This window comes from Hyperolius riggenbachi, chromosome 10, assembly GCF_040937935.1.
Source record: "Hyperolius riggenbachi isolate aHypRig1 chromosome 10, aHypRig1.pri, whole genome shotgun sequence".
In the NCBI taxonomy this organism is placed as follows: Eukaryota; Metazoa; Chordata; class Amphibia; order Anura; family Hyperoliidae; genus Hyperolius; species Hyperolius riggenbachi.
Window position 1 is genome coordinate 44,961,459 of NC_090655.1, and position 12,528 is coordinate 44,973,986.

At 45.8% G+C, this 12,528-nt stretch overlaps 1 gene segment (V, D, J or C); it reads left to right on the top strand.

Annotated features, from left to right (window-relative positions):
• The first annotated feature begins 1,516 nt into the window (after window positions 1-1,516).
• The window catches only part of LOC137535945 (T cell receptor beta variable 10-2-like), a 102,794-nt gene continuing 91,782 nt past the window's right edge, over window positions 1,517-12,528 (top strand). The window contains exon 1 of the V gene segment in view: window positions 1,517-1,528.

The following is a 12,528-nucleotide window of genomic DNA, read 5'->3' on the forward strand; positions in this document are numbered from 1 at the left end:
GGAGGGTCAACAGCTTTGAGTGGGCATGCAACCCTATGTATATGGCCACCCAAAGAGTGTAGCTGCAGCACATGAATTGTTCTTCAAGAGGAACTCAGGTTCTCTGCAAAATGAGGATGACTCACTGTGAGGTAACTGCAGTTCAGCCATATGAAAGTCAAAGAGCACTGTCAACGGACAATGTAACCTTGGAACGAGACCTATAGATTTGAAGAAGAAAAGCGCCATATTCCAGATGAAATCCGGTACTTTTACAACTTTTGTAGATAGTAAACAAACTGTGACTGTGTGAAGGAAGTTCAAGTATATTTTATTGAAGTTTCTTTACAACTATCATGATGACTTAGCACACAATCACCTTTTCCACAGTTTCCTCCTACATCAGAAATGGTCATAATTTCTATGCCATTACCAAATATAGCAAACTGGATGCTGTATAATTATGATCCGAATACTGCCACACTATTTTCTGTATTTCTGCCAAAAGGGTCATTGCATGCCTCTCAGTGCAAACATGACCCCTATTTATGCATCTTAGTTGACCTTCCTAGGGAGCCCCCAGCACTGTAATTTACAAAGTAAGTAATGGTTGGAGAACCCTCCAAACACTAGAGGTCTCTATGGGAGTGAAAGTAGCCTACTAAGTGGTCTGCATGACCCTTTTACAGACTTATAAAACAAAAGCCAAGAAATGTTGATATGAATTGAACCTTAAAAGTCTGTAATTTATGACCGTAATCCAAAATGGAACTCTGCATATTTTATTAGCAAGCAGTTGTCATCCACTTTTTAACTTTTAATTTTATTTTCTTTGCTTTGGCATTAGCTAAATAAGAACCTTCTACATAAAATTTACAAATGTCTTCTTACACAGATTTAGAAACACGATTGTGGTTAGCATTGGACTGGCAAAATAAACCTATAAACCTTATAACCACCAGTCTGGCTTCTCATTGCAGGTAATACTGCACTGCCTGGCCAACTGCCACCCACGCTTCCACATTCATTGCCGGGGAATTAACCTGTACCGGCCGGGTACACTCCTCTCCCAGTGCCATTCCATCTGCCTACATTGCAGTGGTGTAGTAATAGGAGGTGCAGAGATTGCAACCACACAAGGGCCCTTGAACCAGAGGGGCTCCGAGGGACCCTCCCTCAACTGCAGTATTAGCTCTTAATTGGCCCTGTGCTGGTAATGATCCCTTCTATAGATGCTTTGAATAGTGGTAATTATTAACAAACTGTTCCCCATCCCCTGCTTGCACCTCTGACACTGCGGTTGTCCTTGGCAGGTTTTGGTGCGCCCAATCAATTGTTATGTATAGAGTGCTTGGGGAGCCCAATGTAAAACTTGCAGTAGGGCCCATAGCTCCTTTGCTACGCCACTGATACACCGGATTCGATGATGGAATACCCCCAAAGATTTCTTCAACACATTACTGAGGACATCTCTTCAGGCCAAGTCCCCATCGCAAGTGGAACAAAAGTGCTACAGACCTCTATGGGGTACCCCAACATTAATCACCAGGTGAGACCTCTTCATTTGAACCTTGTTTGGTTTCATCCTCATTCACAGTGTGCTGCTCTCCTTTTTTTCTTTTCTAAGATTGGACTTTAACACTCTCACTGTGTGTATTACTTGCAATGTTAACGTTGACCTTAGTATTAAGTTAGGATCACTATTATTATTATTGATTTATAAACCGCCAACATATTCCATGGCACTGTACAAAGTAAGCAACAAACATGGGGTACATAATGTAACGATTGCGGAAACGATCTCCCCGGTCAGCGCACAGCGTGTACGCTGACTCTGAGGAGATCTCCACAAGCGTTCAGACAGAGGAGCCCAGTAATGGTGGAACACACCTGTGGAGGAACAAACCCATCCAGCAGGTGGAGCTGTGGAGCACAGAGAGACAAATCCTCTGAACAGTCCACAGATGACAGACAAAAATTGCTCAATGCGAATGCAGCAATGAGCGAATACATTAACAAGACAGTAACAGGAACAGATCTGCAATAGGTCAGATGAATGTCTGTCAAACTGATAGCAGACTTTGAGGGAACAGACATTCATTCACAGAGCTGTTTAGTGCACAGTAAAGTGGCAAATGCCACCAAGACGGTAGCCCCAGTGGGAGGAGCCCACTGGTGGCAGAGAAATACACGTGTTTAGTGCACAGTAAAGTGGCAAACGCCACCAAGACGGTAGCCCCAGTGGGAGGAGCCCACTGGTGGCAGAGTATTCAAACAAACAGGCGTTGAACACACTAATGCAATAATGAAAATAACAAAGAGGCACCAGTATGTGTAGTGATTGGTGCAAACAGTAACTTGCTGATAGAGGCTCAGCGGTAACCTCTCCAGTGGCGAGGGCCCACTGGTGAGTGAGGATAGTCAGACAGATCAGGTAGGCAACAACCGAGCAGATAGAGGTACAGAATCGTAAGACAGGCTCAGAGTAAGGTTTCAGGCAAGAAGTCGGAAACAAGGTCAGATAAGCAGAGGTACAGAATCGCAAGGCAGAAGGAGCAGTCAGAAACAGGCAAGAAGTCATGCACAGATAAATACAATTGATATGTAATATACTATTGATTACAGCTATCAAAGGTCAATTACAATATACACAATAATATACAATAACTCTAGCTATTTGCAAATATGCCGGGGTCCTGCCGGGTTCAATGCACTAAGATCTAACTGAAGTCTGACCCAGGAATTGCAGTCCAAAGACTAACAAAATGTCGGGCGGGGAAGCAGGAAGTGACATTTATGGATGAACGCACCAATCAGAGACAGACCTGTAAAAGGACAAGGCAGCAATCTGCATTCACTTAGCCTGCATCTCATAAGTTCATGCATATCCATGGAAACAGCATAGCACTTGGATTCAGAATAACAAGCCTCACCACAATGGAATGCGAATGAAATGCAAAATGAACAGATCACTCATTGTGAATGTCAGAAAAACTCTGCAAACAGCAGCCAGCAGAGTCTGGCTGCAGTAGTGTCTGAAGACAAAACAGACCCCACAGAGGAGAGCTTTACACATAATAATACAGACAATGGTGTACACCAATATACAAGATAAATAATTAGTGAAAAAAAAACTAAAAATGATACAAAATATAGAATACAAAATATAGAATTGGTAATGACAGTGATAAAAGTAACATGATGAATAAAATGTATAATGATTTCCAAGATACAAAAGGGGGAGAGAGCCCTGCCCTTGCGAGCTTACAATCTAAAGGGAATGGGGGGAAACAAGAGGAGGGGTAGTACACAACAAATATATAGAGGCTGTGTGTTTTAGGATATCTAGTAGGAGTGCAATTTGGTCTTAGGACAAAGGGAAGTGGCTTAAGGTAGCGCATATGCTTGTCGGAACAAATTAGTTTTTAGAGAGCGTTTAAAGGTAACAAAGGTTGGCGAGTGATGGATGTGTTGTGGGAGGGCAGTCCAGAGGAAGGGTGAAGCGCAGTATAGTAAACATTCATCATACCATCATTATAAAAAAAAACTCCTCTAAAGGTAACTTCATCAATAAATTACATTATGAGCTCAGAAGAGATTTGAATTTTTATACTGAATTCAATCCTGCCTTTTCAAGGTAAGAAACTCAGTTTAGGCGAGCTAGGCATACCTAATTAAATGTCTATTAAAAAAACAAAACACCAAATAATTTTGCTGCTTTAACCACTTGAGGACTCCCTAGTGACCAGGACATTTATTGCTAAAATGGCCACTGCAGCTTTAAGGCCAAGCTGCAGGGCCGAACAACTCAGCACACGAGTGATTCCCCCCATCCTTATCTCCCCACCAACAGAGCTCTCTGTTAGTGGGGTTTGATCGCCCCCCCCCCCCCCCCCCCAGGTGTTTTTTTATTATTTTTAAATATTTATTTTATGAACTTTGTAATAAAATTTACTATTCTTTTAATTTTTCTTCTATTCTTCCCTCCCTCCCTCCTCTGGCCAGCCAATCACTGCGATCGGCTGTGATAGGCTTCAGCCTATCACAGCGGATCGCTTCCCCGTGTCCCAGGGGGACAGCTGTGTCACACGGCTGTCCCCAGTACAGCGCTGCTGCAGATCGCAGCGCTGTACAAAGTAATTCGTTTCACCGTCTAACAGTCTCCCGAGCGGTGATTGCCGCTCGGAGACTGAAGGCGGGGTGGAGCTCCGCCCCAACAAGCAGGAGATGCGACCTCCTGCTAGCCCCATAGACAGCCGTTCATGCCAATCGGCGTGGACCAGTGCTGGGGCTGCCACACTGCTCACGCCAATTGGCGTGGAGCAGTCGGCAAGTAGTTACATTTACACCACAAAGATGAATAAAGTATAGTTAAGCATGATGCTGAACATCACCCTTTAATCTATTGATTATGATCAACCTTGTGGCTTTACTTTATGTAAAGCAAACAAGGTTGAACGTGATGGACACCACAATCTAGGTAACTATGTAAACTGATTCCTAAAACCTATAGGTTTTGATGACCTACTGATAACCTACAGGTAAACAAAGGGGGAGGCAGAGCAGCGACATAAATTGGCCCCTGCATGTGGCACCCCAGCTACAGCCTCTGGAATTAACAACTGTAGAGAGCTTTGGGGGCCACCAGAAATGGCTTAATGGACCACATTTTGCCCTCGGTGCAGACCCACCAGGCTGTTCCAGCGCTGTCCTCTGTAAGGGCTTGTCGACAGCTTGGACTTCGGCAGAAATAACCAAACCCCTGAGTTGGTCCGTGCTACTGCACAGGCGCAGTATGGGCTTGCTCTGGAAAGGCTTGGTGGAGGACAGGGAAAGCCTCTGGAGGATGCAGAGACTTACCCCTCCCGAGGTAAGTATCTCATTTTCTTTCCCTAAACCTCATTGGTTTGTAAGCAACTGACGCAGAACTAATATGTAGATCTGGTGCTTTCACTGTGCAGTCAGGGGCGTAGCAGGAGTGCAGAGGTAGCGACCGCATCGGGGCTTGGGCCAGAGGGGCCCCCGAAGGGCCCTCCCTCAACTTCAGTATTAGCTCTCTATTGGTCCTGTGCTGATAATAATTACTTCTATAGATACTTTGAATAGTGGTAATCATAAACAAACTGTTCCCCATTCCCTTCTTGCACCTCTGACACTGTAGTTGCCATTGGCAGGTTTGGTGCACTGTATCAATTGTTATGTATAGAGTGCTTGTGGGGCCCCATTGTAAAACTTGCATCAGGGCCCACAGCTCCTTAGCTATGCCACTGTGTGCAGTAATCTGACGACACTAACCTCGTACTTATTTCAGGTGTTGTAGCTACTAGCTGGGCCATAAAACACAACAGTATCTCATTACAAAAATAACTTTTTTTTTTTCGCTGGGATTTTTTTCAATAATATAGTGTAGTAATGATTTTGCAGTTATTATTAAAAGCCATATTTTAAATGCTTGGTTGGAATATAATGTTTAGGTGGCCACATTAAGCAATATCGGTGTAGATTTACAAAACTACAGTAACATCTATGTGCGCCCTTTTTTTTTACCCTGATTTACACTCTTAAATGTATCACCGGTGTCGACATGTTTACTGCTGGCAACGTGGAGTAGTAGGGGTGTCTCAGCACCCTAGAGAAAAAGACTCTGGAGACAAAAAAAAAGGCTCCCTTTGTTGATCGGCTATTTGCAATTGGCACTGTTATTGGCCTGAGGAAGCGGGTTTAGACCCGTGAAACGCGTTGCCTGTGCTAAATAAATATTTATTTGTCTATACAAAGATCTCATCATTTAGGTAAGCCACCTCATTTTTTTCAATTTTATCTTGTTTTTAATCCAATTTTATTCACACTGGGGTGCCTCTTTATACAAATTGTGCTTTACTGCTGGCAAGATGCATCACTGGGGAATGTTTATTTGTTGTGTGTTCCGTATGGAGCAGAAAAAACACCTGGTCTCCCAGAATGCACTGGGAGGAGAAGGCTTGGTGACATCATAGCCTAGGTTGAACATCACTGGAAGGGTGGGTTTACATACCAATAATATACAGCAATATACAGGATAAAGGAATGATGTTGAAACCTGGATAATTAAAGAACCCCTAATCTGAGAGGGGGTTTGATTATGCTAGGTGCTGTTGTTTGAATGGTGTGGTTACACATGTCACTGCACCATTCTCTCAGTCCAGCGCCCCAGAGGTCCCTGTTCTAGTCAGCCGAAATCTTTGATTGACTAGAACATTGAATATGGGTGGGGAGGAAATGGCAGTTATCCTTTCCAATCATGCCCACTTATACCACCAACCTTTTAAGACCTGCAAAAAAAAAAAAAAAAAGCACCACCGCACAACTCGCCTCCTCCTGGATCTCTTTGCTGTCTTTCCGTCCTGTCAGCTCTCCCATTCCGTTGCCATGCCTTCTTGTATCTGCTGGTGCTGTGTCCATTTGTTCTTCCCTAAATTTTTGCGCTGCCCGCATGCGCAGTAGGATTCTGTCCTGTCCTTACCCCAGAGCCCATGGCATCCTCAGTCCTGGATTTAACTCACAGGAGCTTATAGGCACAGATGCTCTGGCACCTTTGACTTCGCCCTTCATAAACCTACAAACTCCGCCGAACCACGTCACAAGTGGCCCAGCTGTCACTTCTCACTTACTTGCTTTGCCTGTCATAGGTAGCTACAGGTGCCCCTTAGTATTAGGTAGCCAGAAGCACCCTCAGTATTAAGTATTGGTTGCTAGAGGAATTAAGTAGTGCCCCTGACTGACGGGAGATCTGGTCTGTGGAATGCAGAGAGCAGGGTGAGTAACCGCTCATTCACACACTCATCAGGACTCTGCATAGGGAAGGAAGGAGGGAGGTGCTCAGGGAAGGGAGTGTACCACCTTTCCATCATTAGGCGCCTGTACGCACATGCCTACAGTGCCTTATGGTAAATCCATAGAAGAGAGAGGTCGGAGCACCGGCTTATGCACATAGGAAATTTATTGGTGTTTGCATAGGCAAAAGGACATTTACAGCAAGCAAGGGAGGAGATACCGGCCTTACAGCCGTTTCATGGCAACTGCCGCTTCTTCAGAGACCAGAGGGTAAGGCCGGTATCTCCTCCCTTGCTTGCTGTAAATGTTCTTTTGCCTATGAAAACACCTATAAATTTCCTATGTGCATGAGCCGGTGCTCCGACCTCTCTCTTCTATAGCCATACAATATCGGATCTTCATGAGCACAGCCATAATAGGGGTGAAGCATAGAAGACGTCAGCCGGCATCTGGTGCCTACCTACTCAACCTCCATATACTTATGGTAGGCTGACCATGTGTCCTCTTTTGCCCGGACAGGTCCACTTTTTCAGACCTGTCCGGGCTGTCCTCCTGGATATTTGATCTGTCCGGAGAGCCGAACACACTTGCAGAGATCCATTGAGGCTGAGATGAGCCGAACACTGCGAGTCAGTGGCAGAAGAACAGCTTGCAGAGATCCATTGAGGCTGAGATGAGCCGAACACTGTGAGCCAGCAACAGAAGAACTGCTTGCAGAGATCCACTGAGGCTGAGATGAGCCGAATACAGCGAGCCCAAGGCAGAAGAACCATTTGCAGAGATTCTCTGCAAACGGTTCTTCTGCTGCTTGGGCTCGCAGTGTTCGGCTCATCTCAGCCTCAGTGGATCTCTGCAAGTGGTTCTTCTGTCGCTGGCTCACAGTGTTTGGCTCATCTCAGCCTCAGTGGATCTTCTCTCTCTGCAAGCTGTTCTTCTGCAGCTTGGGCTCCCAGTGTTCGGCTCATCTCATTCAGCTCCTGACTCAAACGGCTCTTCCTCGGGCTAGGCAGTGAGTCAATCCCTTCCTGCTGCTCTGCTCCACCTCCAGCCGCCCCCATCCACTGAGACAGAGCAAATTGCAGAGCAGAGGGGTGGAGACAGCCAGAGACAGCCTGAGTTCAACGGGACTCACGCTGGGCTGATCACTAGGGCTGTATGTGTGTGACATGTAGGAGCAGCTCAGCAGCACAGCCTGAGCCCTGAGTTCAGTCTGTCAGTGTCAGTGAATTGATTCAAGTCACGCTGGTGCTGTGTGGCCAGCCTGTGGGAGCATAAGGGCCTGAGTTAGCAGTGAAGTCACTCTGCTGTGTGGCCAGCCTGTGGGAGCATAAGGGCCTGAGTTGTTAGCAGTGAAGTCACTGCTGTGTGGCCAGCCTGTGGGAGCATAAGGGCCTGAGTTAGCAGTGAAGTCACTCTGCTGTGTGGCCAGCCTGTGGGAGCATAAGGGCCTGAGTTGTTAGCAGTGAAGTCACTGCTGTGTGGCCAGCCTGTGGGAGCATAAGGGCCTGAGTTAGCAGTGAAGTCACTCTGCTGTGTGGCCAGCCTGTGGGAGCATAAGGGCCTGAGTTGTTAGCAGTGAAGTCACTGCTGTGTGGCCAGCCTGTGGGAGCATAAGGGCCTGAGTTGTTAGCAGTGAAGTCACTCTGCTGTGTGGGCGGCCTGTGGGAGCATAAGGGCCTGAGTTAGCAGTGAAGTCACTCTGCTGTGTGGCCAGCCTGTGGGAGCATAAAGGCCTGAGATTCTAAGCTATACTGGGGCCATATTCCTATCTAACCTACACTGGGGCCATATTCCTATCTAACCTTTACTGCGGACATATACCTTGTCCGCACATTTGTGGGGAAATCTGCTGCCAATCTCATTGCATTTTGTGGGAAATTCTTCTGCAAATCTGATTGCATTTTGTGGTTGGCCGGCCCTTCACCATGTGGTCTGGAAAAAAAAAACGTCCCTCCATGCCCACGAAGTTGAACAGCACACTGCTAAGGTCTTGTATATTTGGCCCCACCCATGACCACGCCCACGTGCTGTTGTGATCGTCCTCTTTTTTGGAAATCAAAATATGGTCACCCTAACTTATGGTAAATCCGCTCTGGGCGTCCTAGAGGGAGAATAGTAATCTAGCCCCCCGAAAATGTGCCACTGAGCATGCGCATGAAGGCATCACAATCTGAAACACAGCACCGGCATCTTCATCACTATGATGCTCACCCAGAAGTACTTTCAGGTTAATTTCTGTGTCGGCGTCAAAGCGGTGAAGATGCCGGCAGATATGGGGGGCATGGCGGTGTCAAGGGAGAGCTGACAGGGCGGATAAGATAGCAAAGGGATCCAGGAGTAGGTGAGTTGTGCGGTGGTGCTTTTTTTTTTTTTTTTTGCAGGTCTTAAAACGTCGGTACAGAAGTACTTTAACGTAAAATTGGGTATCCTAAAAATGTATTACATTCTACTGTACGCTGTTGTGATGCATCTTTAAACCCCTTTGACACGATTACCTGCTATTTGTGTAAGGCGGATTGATTTACATCAGCATTCATTCCAGGTTTAATTATTACCAGAGGGCCTGGAATGTCCCCAACTTTCTGAGATGATGGAATGCATTACAAATCTACCATACCGACCGTGCTGGTGGCAAAATCACATCATTTCTGCCTGATATGTATTGCGTATTGGAAAGTTCTGAATTAAAAAAAACAAAAACCTCACATTCAATTTCTGGCTTTCAAAAATCAGTTTTGTTCAGGTAGTCCCCGGTTAACAAACAAGATAGGCACTATAGGCTTGTTTCCAGGGCCGGGCCGAGGCAGAGGCGAGAGAGGCTCCAGCCTCAGGGCGCAGTGTAAGAGGGACGCAGTGATCACTCAGCTATCATTCCCCTGTTGTGTTTGAAGCAAAGAGAAATAAGGAAAGGGGATACATGGCAGTGACTGCAAGTCAGATAACTAGAGATTAAGATGTTGGGGGGTTGGGGGCCCGGGGGCACCTCTTAGGCTAATAGCAATCAGTGTGTGATGGCTGTTGTGGGAAGGATGGAGGGGTGCACTTTGGTGTCTCAGCCTTGGGTGCTGGAGGACCTTGTCCCGGCTCTGCTTGTTCCTGATCTAAATCTGTCTATAATTTGAAACACTGTGCCATCTCTGTCACTTATGCCTCCTCTATGCCCCCTGTGCATCCAGTGTCCCATTCGGTGTCACCTCTGCCCCCCTGTGCCCTCAGTGTACTGCTGCAAAATGTACTTTAACCCACAGGGTTGCATTTACCATAAGGCTCTGTAGGCACTTGCCTACAGGTGCATGATGGTGGAAAGGCAGCCTTCTTTCCTCTCCCCGAACACCTCCCTCTCTCCTTCTCTATGCAGAATTCTGATGAGAGGTTACTCACCCTGCTCTTTCCACTGACGAGATCTCTCATTAGCCAGAGGCAGCTCTAGCTGCTTAATCCTGAGGTTCCTCTAACTATCTAATGCTTGGGGGCACCTCTAACTACTTAGTATTTGACAGCCAGAAGTACCCTCAATATTAAGGTGCACCTGTAGCTACGTATGACGGGGAGGGGAAGCAAGAGAGAAGTGACAGTTGGGACATCTAGAACTACGGTTCGGCGGGTGTTTGTACGTTCATGAAGGGTGAAGTCTAGGGTGCTAGGTCATCTGTGCCTATAGGCTACTGTGAGGTAAGTCGATTTTCTCATAAACTACATGGTCTTTTTGAATTATTTTTTTTCACATTTCACATTTTTGGGTAGTTCCTTTGAGTGAATTGTAGATCGGGTGTTGATAAGTCAGGGACTACCTGTACTTTAACTATTCTATTGATGCATACAGATCTATAACAGACCCTTTAGTTATTTTAGCCTTATAGCTTTAGATTTGTGGTACATCGGACAATAGTTTATGCAGACTACCACCTTCCACCAGTAGATATGAGAACTTATATCAGCAGAACTTTTGTCTAATAACAATCACACTCAGGGCAGTATCTAGGCTAAATTGTACCCAGGGCAAGGGTGTAAAAATTGTGCCCTGGAATTGGACTCGAGAATGTAATTTACAATGCAATATTTAGCACCCTGTATAGGTAGCAAGATATAGGTGCCCCCAGTATAGGTATCCAGGTATAGGTGCCCCAGTATAGGTATCCAGGTACAGGTGCCCCAGTATAGGTTAGCCAGGTTTAAGTGTACCAGGTTAGACAGGTACAGGTGCCCCAGTATAGGTTAGCCAGGTTTAAGTGTACCAGGTTAGACAGGTATAGGTGCCTCCAGTATAGGTAGCGAGGTATAAGTGCACCAGTATAGGTAGCCAGGTATAGGTGTCCCCAGTAAAGGTAACCAGGTATATAAGTGCACCAGTACAGGTAGCCAGGTATAGGTGTCCCCAGTATAGGTGATGTGGGGGGAGCTGCAGGCACACTGGGACTCAGTCGTGGGAAGGGGGACCCGACTCCTCTCTCCCTCTTCTCAGGGCCCATCTCCGTGCTCCCCCCTCCACATACTGTATATATATATATAGAAATAATTCACCTACTTCTGGGCTCCAAGCGAAGTTCACTTGCTGGGACTCCTCTGTCTGCGACACCGCTTACTCTCACTACTTCTACTAATGAGGAAGTAGTGAGAGTAACGGCATTGCAGACAGATGAGGCCTTATTCGGGGCTCTTGTGTAATATTGTATTTATAGGCAACAACTACAGCTTGTTTCTTGTCTAGACAGACTCTTCTATAGTGGCTGGATAGTGTACTGGTTAGTGGCTCTGACTCTGACAAAGGAGACCAGAGTTCTAATCTTGACTCTCCTGTTCAGTAAGCCAGCACCTATTCAGTAGGAGACCTTGGGCAAGACTGCCTATAGAGCGCGCCTCAGTGGCTGCTGCTCTGGCGCTTTGAGTCCGCCAAGAGAAAATCCCAATATATATGTTTCGGGTCTTGCCTTGTCTCTTCTTCAGGCTTTAAAGAGAACCAGAGATAAAGCACCCTCTTGTATTTTACCTTATAAATCAGTGGGAACATGACAGTAAACACCTAATCTGCTCTTTGTTTCATTGTTCTCTGTTTAATCTGACTGTTATCACCTCTGATAAGAATCCCAGACTGAGCACTCAGTCTAGCTTTGCTACAGAAAGATTATAGCTGAGTCTGTGTTCTCTGGTGTCTTTTCAAGCCAAAGCCTGCCCCCTTGTGGCTCTGCTATAATGACTCAGCTATAATTATTCCCTGCAAAGCCAGACTGAATGCTCAGTCCGGGATTCTTATCATAGCTGATAACAGACACGTTTAGCAGTGAGGATGAAACCCTGAGCATGGTAAGTGTTTTCTCTAATGTTCTTACTGATATATATGGTAAAATACACAAGGGTGCTTCGTCTCTAGTTCCCTTTAAAGAACTCTTGCACAGGACAGAAAGAAAACATAGAGAAATGCACCCTGTATATATTTAGAGAGTTTAGCTTGTCTAATTCACCCTCATCTATGACTAATCACAAGTTGTAATTTAATCTCTCCCCTATGTCAGCTGACTGCCATGGCAGATAAGCCCATTTGAAAGCACACCTTCTTAACAATATGCCTGCTTCCATGAAAGCAGGAAGTAGAAACAGGAGAGATTTATTGCAGGATTTGTATCAGCTGCAGCAAAAAAAAACCAACGTTTTTCTTTAAAGATTATTAAGCTCTTGCATATCTTTTAGAGCAGAGAGGAAGTTCTGAGTTCAGGTCCGCTTTAAAGTGAACCTGAGGTG